Source organism: Capsicum annuum, chromosome 3 (assembly GCF_002878395.1).
Source record: "Capsicum annuum cultivar UCD-10X-F1 chromosome 3, UCD10Xv1.1, whole genome shotgun sequence".
Lineage (NCBI taxonomy): Eukaryota > Viridiplantae > Streptophyta > Magnoliopsida > Solanales > Solanaceae > Capsicum > Capsicum annuum.
Window position 1 is genome coordinate 41,226,406 of NC_061113.1, and position 17,665 is coordinate 41,244,070.

A 17,665-nucleotide genomic window follows, 5' to 3' on the forward strand; every position below is an offset into this window, starting at 1 on the left:
AATCGTATTCATCCATTTATCTGTTAATGCAATGCAATGGGTTAAAAATACAAGTTAAATCATGCAATTATCCATGATAGAAAAAATTACAGGAAGAGAAAAATTTTAAATCATAATTATAATAAATAGCAACACTTTCACAAAATTATATTTTATAGTAAAAGTAGCATTTTTTGCCCATTAACTCCACACACGCGTGTTTCACTCTATTACTTTACCCCTTCTCTATTTTCACTCCATTATTTTAGCTCTCTCCAATTTAACCGTATCTTTTTTTTTTACTCCATTAGTTTATCTCTCTTCAATATCACTATTTTTTTACAAAAATTGTGCATATTTTTCTCATATTGTAGATAAATATTATGCTCCATCAAATAAGGTAACTATCAATTTATAATTATTGCATGTTATCACTTCCACATATTTTATAAATTTTGTATTTTTTGTTCAACGGTGTTGTTAGATTTTTTTTATTTTTTTTTTGGGAGGGGGGGGGGGGGAGGGGAGGGAGTGTTTGCGAATTTTTTGTTGTAAGATTGTGGAGGTATGCTATAATGGCAGAACACACATCTTTTAAAAGGTCAAATAAAGGTATACCACCTGTTAATTTAGTTTCTGATAACTCACCATTATTTAGTCTTGGATTAACACAAGATGAAGATCTTAAATTTATTTCTACGACTATTCAGTCGAAGGAAGCAGTGAGCATAGAAGAGGTGAGATCGAAGCATCGTAATAATACGGATAAGATTACAGAAATTATGAAACAATAAGAATTGAGAAAACATTCATCTCTAAATCTCCTCAAAATGCAAAGATCTAAGAAAAAGAGGAAACCAAAAAAAATTGGAGAATCAAGTAAAATTTCAAATTCTGTTGGTCAAAATTCTTCTAAATACGATTCTACAGAAGATAAAGTTGAAGAGGTATTTGTATTTGTATTTTTATTAGCTTATGGGTCATGTATAATATATGTATTTTTTATATACATATAATTATGCCGATATATTTTTTTTAGAGGGTAATATATTTATTTTTTAGTGTTCATGATATGTATTCTGTACTTTTTGATTTAGTTATATGTATAAGTATATATTTATATTTGTTTACTGTTTGAGGTATACATTTGTATTTTGTTATTTTATATTAGTCACTTTTGTATTTCACAAATACATATCAAGATATATAGTATAGTTGTGTTTGTTACTATTTAATACGAATCTGATATGCATTTACAAAATGCATATCAGAGTCATATTTATATTTTTTATATGATAATATATATGAGGATCAGGCATATATTATGTAAATACATATGCAGATATATATATATATATATATATAGATTTTTTTTGTAATGTAATATATATTATGTAAAAGAAAACATATGCATATTAGGTATTTTGTATTATTTTTTTGTGAAAAGTACATGTAATATAGATTTATTTTATTATTTTGTTTTATAGGTGCCTCGTGATCATATATTCATGGCAAGAGTATTTTCAAGATGTGCACCACATATAAAATATCACACAATCAATGGTATTGAAGAATGTATTAAGGCGATGTTATCAAAAGAGCAGTACAAGGTTTTTTGTCATAAGAATATTTTAGTGTCTACATGAAGAAGAAGAAGAAATATGTAGTTCAAGAGTAATTAGATAGATGTATTATGTCATAAATGTATTATAATTTTTTTTTTAGGCATGTGCATGTATTTTATATATACAAATGCATATTCATATTTATTTTTGTATGGTGTTTGGATTTGTATTTGAACTGTTCTATGCCATTTTAGAGGGTAACATATGTATTTATTTATATTTTTGTATCATGTATTTTTTTATTACCTATATATATATGTGTGTGTGTGTGTGTGTGTGTGTATAGTTGTCCTTTTTGTTATAGAGATTTGTGTCCTATGTGTGTATAAATATATATGAGTCAGATATGTATTCATGTAAATACATATGTAGATATATATGTATTTTTTGTACTGTAAATACGTATACAAATCTGTATGTCTATGTATTTTATATATTTTTGAATATATATATATATATATGTGTGTGTGTGTGTGTGTGTGTGTGTGTGTGTGTGTGATATAGATATTTATCTTTTTATATTGTATATGTTTCACGTGATCATATATTCATGGCAAGAAGCACCAATAAGGCCTATTAGAAAAATCGGGATAACAGACGACACTGAAGTCCTTGAAGCTTGATGATTTTTTTTTCTATTTTGTGTATGATAACATTTAACTCTAGGTTGACAGTGATGTAGTTACGTAGTTGTTAAGTTTCATACTTACGTTCATGTTTCATATGAAAAGTTAATTGAATTTGAAAGTTATAACATATTGTACTTTGAAGATTGGTACTCAATGAAATTGAATGGAAAGTTTTCATTTTAGTATTATATTTAATATTTATCATGTTTTCAACAGTTGTATATATAATTACATATGTATTAATCGGTGATTATACAGTTTTATAGTCAAATCTTACATATATATATTACTTAATTGATTAGCTATATATTTCTATTTATATGTATTTCAAAAATCAATAGCAAATTCATTTAGGTAACTGTACAAGTATCTGTACATGTAATTTAATAAGATATGTATTAATAATTGAGGACAGGTGTATCGATGAAAATAAAATAAAAATAAAAATACAAACAAAATGAAATCATAAAATAAAAATTCAGTACGCAACCAATAATAAAATATAAATATAAATATAAAATAATTCTTTCAAATACAAGTGCGAATTATATAAAATATAAATGATAGTGCGAACTATAAAATACAGATACAATTGTGAACTATAAAATATAAATACGAGTGTGAGCTATAAAATACAAATACAAGTGTAAACTATAAAACACAAATACAAGTGCAAATTATAAAATACATACAAATATAAGTACGGACTATAAAATACGAATATAATTGTATCAAAGAATATAAAATATAAATAATGGTGCGAATATAAATACAATAAATGATTGTGGTGTTTTCATTATCATCCATAACTTGTGCTCGTCGTAGTCATATTTTTTAAAATTCAAAAAAAATATAAAATAAAATTCAAAGGAAAATGAGAAAGAAAAAAAATAAAAAAATTAGAAAAAACACAAAGAAAAATAAAAGTTAGAGATAGAAGAGTAAAAAAATAAAAAAAATAAAAATAGAAAAAGAAAAATCCAAAAAAAGAAGTGAAAAAGAAGAAATAGAAAAAGACAAATAGAAGAGTAAAAATAAAAGCAAAAAAAAGAAACAAAAAAATAGAAAAGAAGAAGAACAGAACAAAAATAGGAAAAGAAAGAGAAAAATATGAGAAAGGAAAAATATAAGAAAACGAAAAAGAAAAAAATACAAAAAAGAAAAAGAAAAAAAAAGATAAATAGAAGAGAGAAATAAAGTGGAAAGAAAAAAATCAAAATAGAGAAAAAATAAAATGATAAAAAAGAAGAAAAAAAAAATAATGATGCTTTATTTTGAAATTTTGAAGATCATGAACATAATAATCTTCATACTTGAGTTTGATTTCTAAAAGAATTCTACTAGTTTAAATTGAGTAATTTATGAAAAAGAAATCTACTGCTTTAAATAAGAGTAATTTAAGAAAAAGAATTTACTGTTTTAAATAATGGGGTAATTATTCCTTATTTAACTCAACTGATTTGAGTAAAATGGTATAATAAATCTCGTTGTCTATGTATTTTAGTAGCAAAAAGTGTTTAAAATACAAAATACAAGTTGTTAAGGTAATTATGAAACGGTTGCTATGAAGTTCCTAACTATGAGCTTAATTTGCTACTTATGAAATTTTTCCTATTCAAAATCAAGTTTACAAAGTGAGTTGAGATTAATGCAATTATCAAGCCAAAAATTTCATTAATTTGAAAAAACTCATGTCCCCCATTCCAACTATTAAAATAATGCACCAATTCAATCTCAAAATCATCAATTAAAACATAAATAATCCATTTAAAACATAGGACAAGTAATTCAAGCAATAACCATCAAAATCCCTCAACCCAGTTTCAAATCCAACGCGTAAAATCAAATGAATAATGATTAAATATATGCTATAAGGTAAAAATACAAGATAGGGATGAGCAACATGCTTGAAATATAGAGCAATTTGAACGGAATATGAAGTTTGGAGCTTGGATGGTGAATTTCTTGTAAACCCTTAAGCTTTCTTGGGTTTTGAGTTTAAGAGAGAGAGAATGTAATTTGATCTTTGAAAACTGAAGGAAAAGGATTAATTTTATGTTTAAAAGTCGTACAAGGGGTACAAAGACCAAAAGTCCCTCACCCCAAGCAAAAAAAATAAAAACTAGGCGTTTTTAACAAAGCAGCGTGACACGCCAATATCGCAGAGGCTGGCCTCCATGTCACATTTCTATCAAGGAGCTTCAGTGGCGTGGCACACTATAATCGCGGAGGCACACTACCTTGGAGTTCGAAAATAGCCCCGAACCCCTTTAGAAAATTTCAAAACTTTTCCAAAATGCCCTTTTAACATCCCTAAACATAATTCAAGTCAACAATCGACATTACACACACGGAAGGGTCAAAAATAAAATAGTTGAAAATTTACGGGGTCTCACATTTAGCAGTAGCTGCTTTAGCATTCTAGGACCATTTTAGAGTTCCAATTGATGCATAAGTCGCTTAAGCATCCTTGTTGCCAATCATGCTTATTTAGTGGCAGGATTTCAACTAAAACCTTAATTTACTACTATATTTTGAAAAATGAATTTATTCTCACTTTTTACTTTTAAAATTGATTTTTTTAAATGATGTTTTACCACCCTTATTATGGGTTTATGATCTTTGAAACAAAGCATACTACTTTGCAAGCTCAAACCAAAGAGGATTTTGATCCATTCTTGATCCACTTAGCATTAGTATTTACTTACTTCCGTAAGGGTGATTCTAACCTCTTTCTACACTATTCTATCATTTTAGTATCAAATTCAATTTAGAATACTAAGTTTTATAAATCTCTACTTTCTTAGCCTCGATTCGTTTTCGAGCACTTATTATACTCTTACTTCTCTCCGGTACTAAACGGAGCTGATTATTTATATCTGATGCTGGTACAAAGAGAATTTAATATAGTTGATTATTGAAAATCCTGATTTAGAAACAGTCAGTACACATGAATATCCCGAGTCCCCTATGAATCCCTAAATCATATTCCGAAAGAAAGAATACCCCATAGATCCTAACTCGCAAGCCGACGATCCGAAGAAGGTGTACGTATTTAGTACAATATGACAGTCAGTTGATATAGTAGTATTGAATTTACTTTGTATTTATTCATTCATATGCACTTCCTATCACCAGTATAATTATTTGATGCTTGTACCTATCAATCTTATATAGGGATGAATAGGTGTAGGTTATGTTTGTTGTTTGCTTAGTGATTGTTTGTGTCTTCCAAGCTTATGGGGTCTAGTTAGATTATTATTTATTTGGTATTATTCGATTGTATTATTGTTTGGGTATTATTATTTAACTATGGAAAGATGGTTATGGATTTGTACTCGAGGTTGCAGGTATGCTTCTGAGTTCTTTTCCTCTCTAATATTGTGAATTTTGTTATTAAACTATCTTATGATTATTCATGTTTTGGGATACATACTCTGATTGTTCTAGGTCTAGATCCATTTTCTTTTATGATCCTCATGATTCTTAGGCTGTCAGACTAGCTCTCTCTGGTTAGTACCTTCGTTTTTAATACCCTATTCGTATGCTCCTTTTTTTTTTTCAATTTAGAGTTCTATTTTCTTTTTAATTTGGACAATTATCCAAATTCTACTAATGAATAAATGAAGGTTTTTTGGAGGACGAAGGGTAACACCTGCAAATTCACATTACTTATTCTACTAATGAACAAATGAAGGTTTTGTGGACGATGAAGGATAACACATGTAAATTCACATTACTTATGCCCTTGTCTGTTACTCTTTAAGTGCCCACACATGTTCAATTTTTCCTTCATATTCGCTTTGACTTTTTCTCTTCTTCAATATTCTTTTACGTTCTCCCCTTCTTCCTCAGCCGCAGCAAAGTTATTGTTCTCTTCTTTTTCCTCTTTGTTTCTTGATTTGCTTGATTTTATTTCTGTGCATCAATAAAGTGTTGCGTGAATCTAGAATTTTGAGATTTCATATTAGGGTTTAAGGATCTAATTGGACTCTTGTTTCAGATATTCAAACAAATATGGACCAGAAAATAATTGAAAGTTTTGAAGGTCAAAGCTGAATATTGATAGAGTCAAATGGAAGCCATATTTTCTACTACGAGCTACACTAATTTTGGTTTGTTACTTTGTGTGTTGCATATGGTGGATATGGCTTGAGAGAAGTGACTACATTTAATTTACTACAGTTGAAATTTTATAATTTAGTTGTTGTTCTCCCATTTCAAAATAAAATTTGCATCTTCAACTTTTTCACTAATTTTTGGCTGAATTCATAAACGCATGTCAATATTTGCAAGATTTTATCTGATTTGTACTTCTTTAATTTCGTTCTCTCTCGTAAATAGCTCTTTCTTTTAATTTAGTATGTTATATTGAATATAGTTTCACCTCTATAATGTAAAATTTATAAATGACTTTGTAGAATTTCAATTCAAAACACTAATCTTTCATGATTTATTCGGTTGGAATATAATGATCGAACACTTCAGATTTGCAGGCTCTTGAAACTCAAGTTTGTCCAGATCAGACTTCGGAGAAAGCTTAAAAATACTTTTGACTGCTATTGGTAAGTTCTCGACCTCTTTGTTCTTTATGTTTAGTTATAACACCAAATAGTTTTGTCACTATCGCTTTTATTGCTTCGTGTTTTACATCTGATATTGTCTCAATAGTATTCCATCACTTTTTAAAGTGTTTGAAATTGATCATCTACTTGAATCTTTTAACAAAAAACTTTGTGTTGAATTAGCAAGGTTTAATATACATCAATTTACTATTGTTGTTTATCATCTTGCTTGAATAAATGACCAGTATACTATAGAGATGCAATGCATTAGGCTGAATACGAGTGTCCTATTTGTGCCCCTACAAAGAGAGGAAAATAAATTCTTTAATTTAAATTGATTGAGGATTGACATTGATTAATGATTGATCGTGTGAAAGAAAATAATAAATCAATTAACAAGTATTATTTTATATCTCCTTGTTATAACTCATTAGAGAATTGAAAATGTTGTGGAATACTTCCTAATTTAGTTATTATTAGAGAACTGAAAATGTTGTTGAATACTTACTGATTTAGTTACTATAACCCTTTTATTGTGGTTCTATCCTTAATCAACTTTAACGCGTTAGTGCTATCCGGACTTCTAAAAGATTTTTGATTTCAGATTTGGTAAGAAGATTTAATTTGTTCTTTTTTGTATCTCATTAATTATGTGGCCACGTGATCTCCTAAAGTCTCAAATGGAATCTCCATATTTTCTTCAAAAAATAGAAAATGTTCAAGCATTAGCTCCTCAAAACATAGATGAAATGCTTTAGAGAGTTGGTACTGATATGAATTTTTAAACTTTTGAATTTTCTTCTCAAGTTGATTCATGATAGTAATAATTGTTTCACAGTTGTGTTATAGAAAAAGGAAGTTAGTGGAACATGGTCAATGAAAATGACCTTAAGGGAAGTTTGAGATTCAAAGCTAGATGAAGAAGATTATATTTCAAGAAGATATAGTGGATGATATAGGTTTTTTCATGGCGTCATATTTGTGATATGTTAAACAAACTATAGTATGAATTGTTCTTCCGTCAGATACTAATAATAAGCAAAAAAGAAAAAGAAAACATATAAAGTATATGTAACTGAGAGAAGGAAAAGGACCAAAATAGACAAATAAATTCCTCATAAGACATGGTAAGGCTGGTACTAGAGTCACAACTAAATACTCAGAATACTAGACAAAATAAAAAATATACACAGTATATACAATCAGTCTCGAGCACAAAAGACTAAACTGAAATATATAGAGAAGGATCAACCTCGGATGATAGAAAGCTCAACCTGCTCCAAATCAGTACTAAAAGGTAGGAACCACGTCATCTCTGACTGCTAATACTTGGATCTGCATTAAGAAAAAAATATAGAAGTGCAGTACAAGTACGAAAGCAATGGGTAGTCAGTAGGCATCATCGGGCGACTAAGCTCAATACAGGAAAAGTATAACTAAAATGTGAGGGTGTAATCTAAGTTAACAATAAATAGGGATAGAAAGATAAGTAACTATCAAACTATACAAATACGATAAAGGAATAAGTAAAAGCTATACAGAGAGATAAATAATGTATTAATAAAAGGCAAACCAAACATAACCTAACTGGGTGACCATAAGCCCGCCAGGAACACTGAAGAAGACAGTTAATCCAACCTTACCCCATAATAAGGTGGGACACACAAGAAGTAATTTAAAGAAAAGTTTAAATAATTCATAACTAAACCAATCCCATGAAATACCATCCAGATGTGCACCGAGCTTGAATCGGCACCAATGGGTAGTAACGAGAGGCCAGACGGCAGGATTGAACCGGTAGTGATGGATAATAACAAGAGGCCATATGTTGAATTCGAATCAAAAATAGTGGGCAATAACGAGAGGTCACCTATATGATATACAACAAAACTCATAATTAGATGCCGGACTCGAACCATAACTTCCAGAACAACAGTAATTAGTACAAGAACTCCCAAATCATCATAACCAGATGCCGAACTCGAATCGAAACACATAGTAACCATACCCAACTATAAAATTAAAATTCAAACCGTACCATAACCAATGTCAAAGTGGTACAAAAATTCACAACCAATGAAAGAACTAAATTATATGCTGAACTTAAACCAAAATTAAAAATACATTTAAATAGCCATTCATATATCTTAATTAAAAAGGGATGAATCCAAGGTTCCACAACTTAATTCCATGTTCTAAAGCGATAGATTCTATATTATACTAAAAGATAAGATACCAAAATTTACTAGAACGTGGTCCTAAACGGATAAATAAGGCATGATGTATATATCAACTGGTACGCAAATTACAAGTCCTTTTCCAAAACTAACATAATAGTACACAATTATCGTAACTAAGCTCAATCTAAAGGTTGGTAAGCCTAGCCTACCTGAACTCCAAAGCTAAATATCTCTCTTCGAGAAGCCTTCAAATAATGGTCTACTAAAACCCGAGCTTGAGCAACTTGATGCAGATAATCAATTTTTCTTTTGGTTAAATATATAACATACCCTCTCTTTAATTATGAACTAAACAAATAGAGGCAACATCTAAAAGTGGGTTGGACATTATATATTAGACATGAAAGCCTTTTAGAAGCCATATATATATATATATATATATATATATATATATATATATATGTATGTGTATATATATATATATATGTATATATATATATATATATGTATATATAAGTTGCAACTTAGTAATCTTGAATGATCAAGAAAATGACGTGAAAAAAGACATATCCATCCTTCCAAACAATATCACAACAACCATCAAAGACACAATTACAAATGTAATATTTTAATACTAAAAGATGATTTGAATTAAAATGTTGCCACATATCTATGTGGTTGTATCCTCCATCCACTCCCACTTGGATGAAGAGGTTGTGATAGCAACTTTTCTTTAAATTATCAATTATGTATATATGTGGGTTTTGTATAGTTTTGTGGTAAAATAAATACAATATTTTTAATATACCATAATTAATAAAAAAAATATTTCTAATAAAACCTTTATTATATAGTAATAATATTTTAACAAATCTAGATCTACTATCTTCGCTTAAAATATTAATAGACTGTAAATGTTATGATGAAGTAATACAAGTATACTATAGCTAAAGAATTTTATCAACATAAGAAATATTTTGGAAAGGTAATAAGTTATATTTCTACCAAATGCCATTATAGATTAAATATTCTATAATTCATTTGATACTATTAAAATTCTCAAACGAACCGCCCAAAAATTGAATTATCAGTCCCAGCAAGTCATAAATAACTTGGGATAGTTATGGAAAAGCTTTAGACCCCGAAAATGTATGAAAACAAAGAAAATGACTATGAGGGTCATTACAACATCCACTATTAAAAGGACTTTCGTCCATGAAAGTAAAGAATAAGAAAATACCTGAGGGATCAAACAAGTAGGGATACTAGGCGTGCATATCATGCTCGGTTTCCTAGGTAGCCTCCTCCGATAGCCGGTGACGCTACCGAACCTTAACTACTGGAATGTCCTTGGGGCGAACTGTCTAGACAAAATGGACACTAGTTCCTCTATGAACGCCAACCTCTCATCTAACTGAACTGAGTCCCACCAAAGCACGCACAAATTGTCTGAAATATACTGTCGAAACATAGATACATGAAACACTGGGTGGATGGCTAAAAAAGAAGGAGGCAATGCCAACAGGTATGCTACCTCCCAAATTATTTGTAGGATCTCAAAGGGTCCAATATATCTGGGGCTAAGATTTCCCCTCCTCCCAAACCTCATCACACCCTTCATAGGCAATACTCAAAGAAAGACCCTATCACCAACACTAAACCTCAATGGATGACATCTGCGGTTAGCATAACTCCTCTTTCTACTCTAAGCTGCTCCTAGACGATGTTAAATTACCCGAACCCAGTGCAATGACTCACAAAGAAAATCTGTGCCACAGGCCTAGTCTTAGAAATCTCGAACTAACCAACAAGAGATCAATATAGCCTACCATACAATGCCTCAAATGGTTTCATTTGAATACTCAAATGAAAGCTATTATTATATGAAAACTTACAAAAGGTAGAAATTGGTCCCACTGACCCCAGAAATCCAACACACAGCATGGAGCATGTCCTCCAAAACTTGGATAGTCCGCTCTGATTGCCCATCAATGTGGGGTAAAAAAGCAGTGCTAAGGTCAAACTGGGTACCCAACTCCTCCTAAAATATCCTTCATAAGCTAGAAATGAACTGAGAGCCTAGATCTAAAATAATGGACAAAGGTACCCTATGTAACCGAACTACCTTCTAAATATAAGCACGACCTAACCTGTCAGAACTATAGGAACCTTAAACGAGAATAAAATATGCAGACTTGGTCAAACGATCCATGATAACCCAAATGCTATCAAAACCACAGGAAGTGTGAGGCAAATCACCTGCAAAATCCATCATAACTCGCTCCCACTTTTACTCGAAAATGAGTATCTTTTGAAGTAATCCACCTGGTCTCTGATGCTTGGCCTTTACCTGCTGACAACAAAGGCATCGAGCCACAAAATCTACAATATATCTCCTCATACCTCCCCACCAATAATGCTGCCTCTAAACCCTATACATCTTAGTTGTCCTAGGGTGAATAGATTATTTAAAGCTATGAGCCTCACGAAGAATCAACTGAATCAAATCTCCAACCCATGGAACACAAATACGACCATCAAACCTTAGGACACCCTTAGAATCTAAGGTAGATTTCCTAGACTCACCTTTTAGCGCCTACCCCAAAATGCTATAAAGCCTATTATCCTCAAACTGACGACCTCGAATCTGATCCAACAAGGTAGATCTGGCCTCAACACTGGCAATGATCCTTTAAGGGTCAGAAATATCCAGATGAACCATCAAGTTATCTAAGAAAGGGACGTCCAAAGTCAATGGCTACTCACAAACTGAAATAAAGGTTAAGCTAATCATACTCACTGACTTCCAACTCAAGGCATCTGTTACAACATTCGTCTTGCCCGGATAGTAGAGAATAGAGGTATTAGTATTTTAACCACCCAATCCATCTACGCTGCCTCAAATTAAGCTCATTTTGTGTCATAATATACTGAAGACTACGGTGGTTAGTAAAGATCTCATAGCAAACTCTATACAAATAATGCCTCCAAATCCTAAGCACAAACACTACAGCTGCCAAATCTAAGTTGTAAGTGGGGTAGTCGCACTCATGCACCTTCAGCTGTCTCGATGCATATGCAATAACATGGCCCTGCTATATCAGAATGCACTCCAGACCAATACGAGATGCATTATAGTAGGCAATAAAATCCTCATCCTCAACTAGAAAAGTTATAATATGAGATGATGTAAGCAAATCCTTGAGTTTTAGAAAGCTCTTCTCACAATTCGCAGACCACTGAAACAGAACCTCTTTCCTGGTCAATCTAGTCATAGGCGCTGCATAGAAGAAAAAACCTCAATAAATCACCTATAGTAACCAGCCAACATAATAAAATTGTGAACCCAAGTAGGTAACATAGGACTTGCCCAACTATGAATAGCCTCAATCTTTGTCGGGTCCACCATAATCCCGTCCTTGGATGCTATGTGCCCCAAGAAAGCTTCAGACTCAAGACAGAACTCATACTTTAAGAACTCAACATAAAGTTGATGATCTCTCAAAGTGTAGAGCATAATCCTCAAATATTTCTCGTGCTCCTTCCTACTCCATTATATACCAGAATGTCATTAATAAATACTATCACGAAGAAGTCCAAATACAGCCTAAACACATGGTTCATCAGGTCCATAAAAGCTACCGGGAATTGGTCAACCCAAAAAACATCACTAGGAACTCATAATAACCGTAACGAGTCTTGAAGGCTGTCTTAGGGATGTTTGCAACCCTAACTCTCAACTGATGGTAACTAGATCTCAAATCTATATTAAAAAATATTGTTGATGTGCTATGGTTTTATGGCACTTTTGATTCTTAAAATTGGAAAATATGCAAGTACTTAAGGCTTATTTTGGTAGATATGATGTGTTTCTATATCCATTTTGTAAAAAACTAGGTTTTGGAAGCTAAACAAAAGAAAAAAGTTGAAAGCTGCAGAAACTATCACCTATGAGGTCACCTACATGGAGTAAGTGCTACTTACGTCATCATAAGTAGCCCTTTAAGTCTCAAAATGCGCAACTTTAGAGGATTTAATAGTAAGAAGTTGAGCCTGCTGCTTATGAAGGGTAACCTATGGCGCGTAGGTACCACCTACTGCATCATAGGTACCAGTGCAAATTGCAGAGATTTGAAGTTTAGAGAAACTACAAGACCATTGAGTTTCTTATACATACGAGGTTATCACCTACGAAGCGTAAGTACTACCTACGCCCCATAGGTTCCTTCATAAGTAAAGTACAATAGATTGATGGGATTCTGAAGTCTTCTGGTACCTACGATGGCCACCTACATAGCGTAGGTGCCACTTACGGCCCGTAAGTGGTGCTATAAGTGGCCACCGACTTAACTTTTCCTATATGTTTTGGCCTAAATTTCCAGGGATTTTTTGTACTCTATAAATACTCTTTTGATGTTTTTAGTTAATTTACGCACTTATATTATTCACAAACATATATTAATTTGAAGATTGACTTTTGGTCTTGGAATTCTTATGTTCTTGGTTTTTGATTGATTAAGTAATTTGAGACTTTGAGTTTTATTCTTCCATTGTTGTGAGATTACTTCTATTCTTTCTTTATTAAATTCCATGGTATTTCTTGCAACTATGAGTGGTTAAATCCTTAGCTAGGATTGTGGGAACCCTGACATAATAATAAAGTGGAGGAAGTATGAGATTCTTCTAGATCATTATTTAGACATGCACTGTGATCTTTTTTATTCTAATTATTTTCTCAGTGTTGTCTAATGCTGAGAACCCTCCAGTATTTGAGATTGTCTTCACAAGAGAGATTGAGATTGGGAAAAAAAGATTAAAACAGTGATTTAAGGCTATCAACCCTATTATAATACCGTGATACTTAAGAGGTGATAGTTATACTGGATCAAAGACAAAAGTTAGTAAGGCAACCCCGTGAGACTCACAAGGTGAAGGGTGAGATTTACCAAAGCATTTACAAGACGGTTTGAAATACCTATATTGTTAGATTCTGCATGTGTGGATGGTAAGATAGTCGAATTGATCATGAGAAACCTACAGAGTTAGGAAGCCAGGGGGAACACAGTCCTAGTGTTTATCTCAGATTGAATACAACCAAAAAAAATAAAGACTTGTTACTTTTCACTATTTACTACAAAATCCCCCCATTTACTTTTCTACACTTTAGACTACTTCAAAAAGTTTGAGAGACAGATTTAACCTACTCCCCGTGGGATCGACTCCAACCTAGTTGGGTTACTATAATTTGATATTGACTGCATTGTATCTTCTTTGAGGGTATAGTTTGGGCGACATCAGCTATTGTACCTTAAAGTTGGTCAAACAAATCATTGATACAAGGCATAGGGTATTTATTCTTCATGGTCACCTTATTCAACTGCCTGTAGTCGATACGCATACGCATAGAGCTATCTTTTTTATTCACAAATATAACTAGAGCACCCCATGTCGATAAACTCGGTCTGATAAAACCCTTGCTCAAAATATCCCAAAATTGACTATTAAGATCCTTTAGCTCAGCAAGAACTATTCAATAAGGAGCCATAAAAATAGGTCGGGTGCCTGGCTCGAGGTAAATAATAAACTCTATATCAAGCTCAAGAGGAAGGCCAGGTAGGTCAATTAGAAACACATTAGGAAACTCGCAAACAACAGGGATAGAGTCAAGCGATGGACTCTCAGCACTAATATCTCAAACATCCGCAAGAAATGACTCACAACCCCTCAATATCAGTGTCCTAGACTGAATATAAGAAATAATCTCCTTCAGTGCGTGGCTAGTAGAACCCTGCCACACCACCGAGGGTACGCAAGGAATGGCTAAGGTAATGGTCTTAGCAAAATAATCCAAGATTGCATGGTAAAGATATAGCAAATCTATGCCTAGAATTATTTCAAAATCTACCTTATCTAGGACAATAAGATCAATATGAGTATCAAAATCTTGAACAATCACCAAATAAGATCTATATACCCAATCCACTACTAAAGAATCACCCACAGGGGTAGCTGTACACAGTGGCACAAATAAAGACTATGAACATAAACCCAGTCGCGATGGAAAATAAGCAGAATCATATAAAAATGTGGAATTGAATCAAACAAACCAGAATCTGGTTGGTGGCATAAAAAAATCATACCTGTGATCACAATATATGAAGCCTCAGTTTCTGATCTACCTTGTAAATATAGATGAGCCTATCTGCTACTGAACTGGGTGCCTATCCAACCACCTATCCTACCTCCTTGTGGACTACCTCTTGAACCTTAGGGACCACCCTACAACCCTGTACACCACCTCTACCTAGCAATGACACTGATATGATCAGCTGTGCAGTCTGAACTGAAGGCTCAATCATTCAACATTGGGGACACTCACGGTTAAAGTGACAACTCTGCAGTCATAACATTCCCTGAGCACCCTAGTTTATTCTAGAGGGTTCGATAAATTTGAAATAACCACCCCGACTCTATGATCCTGACTGAACAGCCCTCTACGACTACCTATTGCTCTAACCACTAAAACCACTATAACTGGGCTGACAACTGTCTGATATCTAAAGTAATGCCTGAATTGACTAACTAGGCTAACCTTGATACTGAGAAGGCTGCTGTTAGGGGTACCTACTATGAAATCCTTATCTTATGAATCATGAACCACTGTGGCTCTCATAGTAACTGCCTTGGTAACGAGGCCTTTTATCGCTGCCCCCTTGGGCCGCATAATCTATCTCCTCTATAGAATAAACATGCTCATCTATCTTAGAAAAAACTTCCCTAAAGTCACCAAACTCTGTGTAGCTCTACGAAGTGATAATCTCAATCTTTTAACAAAGCATCGAATCCGTTCACACTTTGTATGCAGAATCATAGTGGCATGTATGGATAACTCATGGAATCTCATATCATACTTAGCCATATACATAGAACCTTATATCAAAGTAAGAACTCATCCCGAAGATATTCGCACATGCTGTGAGGCATATACTTCCCCTAAAAAGCCTCGGAGAACTAAGTCCAAGGCACCGATAGAGATCCATCTAGTTGAGAATCAAGATAACCTCTCCACCTCCTCCTCGTTGTTGTGTCTAGATGATAAGTGATAAAGTCCACTCCTCACAACTCAACCAACCCTAAATTCGGTAATCGCTCCTCACAACTGGATAAGAACTCATAAGCATCCTCTCTTGGGGTTCCGACAAACTTGGGTAAAGTCAATATCAAAAATCATCCCAACATCTTCTGCTCCTCGAAAAACATAACTGGCTAGGCTACTATCGGTTGTAGGAATACTGGTACTGATGGAACCTCTACGCTAGGTGCCACTAACGTAGGTTGTGCCACTAAATCCAAACCACCCTATGTTTCTCGCTGAGTTCCCTCAATCGGTGAACCACTAACTAACCCTAATAACTATAACAATACATTTCAAAGAATCAAAGAAGATATAAAATTGGGTGGAGCCTGAGCTGCCCACTGGACCACCTGCTGCTGGGCTGGAATACATGGAGCTTTCTCAGTTTCAGGAGCTATGACAGGACTAGATGATGAATCTTTGGCTTGATCTAAAACCAGGGCTATTGATCTATCTTGACCCCAATCTCTAGGTCGACCTTGACCTCTAACCAAAACTCTAGCAGCAGGATCGGGGTCCTAATTTCCGAATCCCACACCTTACATCCTGACTATATGCATAAGGAGTGAACTAATAAATATTAATAACCAACTCAAACTTAACGCACGAAAATGGATCAAGAAAATGAGATTTTTCCCCAAAAAAAGCTCTGTAGCACACCAAAGATAGGATACAAACATCTCTGTACTAATCCGTGGGACTACTAAATATCGATACCAATACAACAGTATCAACCAAACCTAATGCTCTGATACCAAGCTATCATGACCCAATTTGTTAAGTCATGATGGTGTCTACCTTATCCCACTAGTAGGAAAGCCAAGCTATAGCCCGATATAATAGGTAATGAGCTAACAAAAATAAACCAAAAAAGACCACATATCATGATAATAGTAGTAATAATAAGAGCAAAAAAGGAATCATATAAAGTATATCCAAACGAGAGAAGGCAAACAGCTAAAATAGACAAATGAATCCTTCTAAGACATGGTATAGGTCGGTGCTAGAGCCACTACTAAAAATACCCAGAGTACTAGGGAAAATACAAAAATATACATAGTATATACAGGAAATCTCGAGCATAAAAGACTAAACTGGATTAGATAAAGAAGGATCAAACTCAAATGATAACAAGTTCACCCTGCTCTAAATCAGTACTGAAAGGTAGGAACCACATCAACGGCAACTGCTAATACTCAAATCTGCATTAAGGAAAATATGCAGAAGTGTAGTATGAGTACCAAAGAAATGGGTACTCAGTAGGCATCATCGATCGACAAAGCTCAATACAGGTAAATTATAACTATAATGCGAGGGTGTAATCTAAGTTAACATTAAACAAGGATAAAAAGGTAAATGACTAACTACTCAAATGTGATAAAATAGAACAACGACACCGAAAGATAAATAATGTAGTAATAAAATTCAAACCAAACATAATCTAACTGGGACCCCATAAGCTCATCAGGTATACTGAAGAAGACATTTAACCTAACTATGTCCCTATAAGTTGGTGGGACACACAAAAAGTAATTTAAAGAAAAGTGTAAAT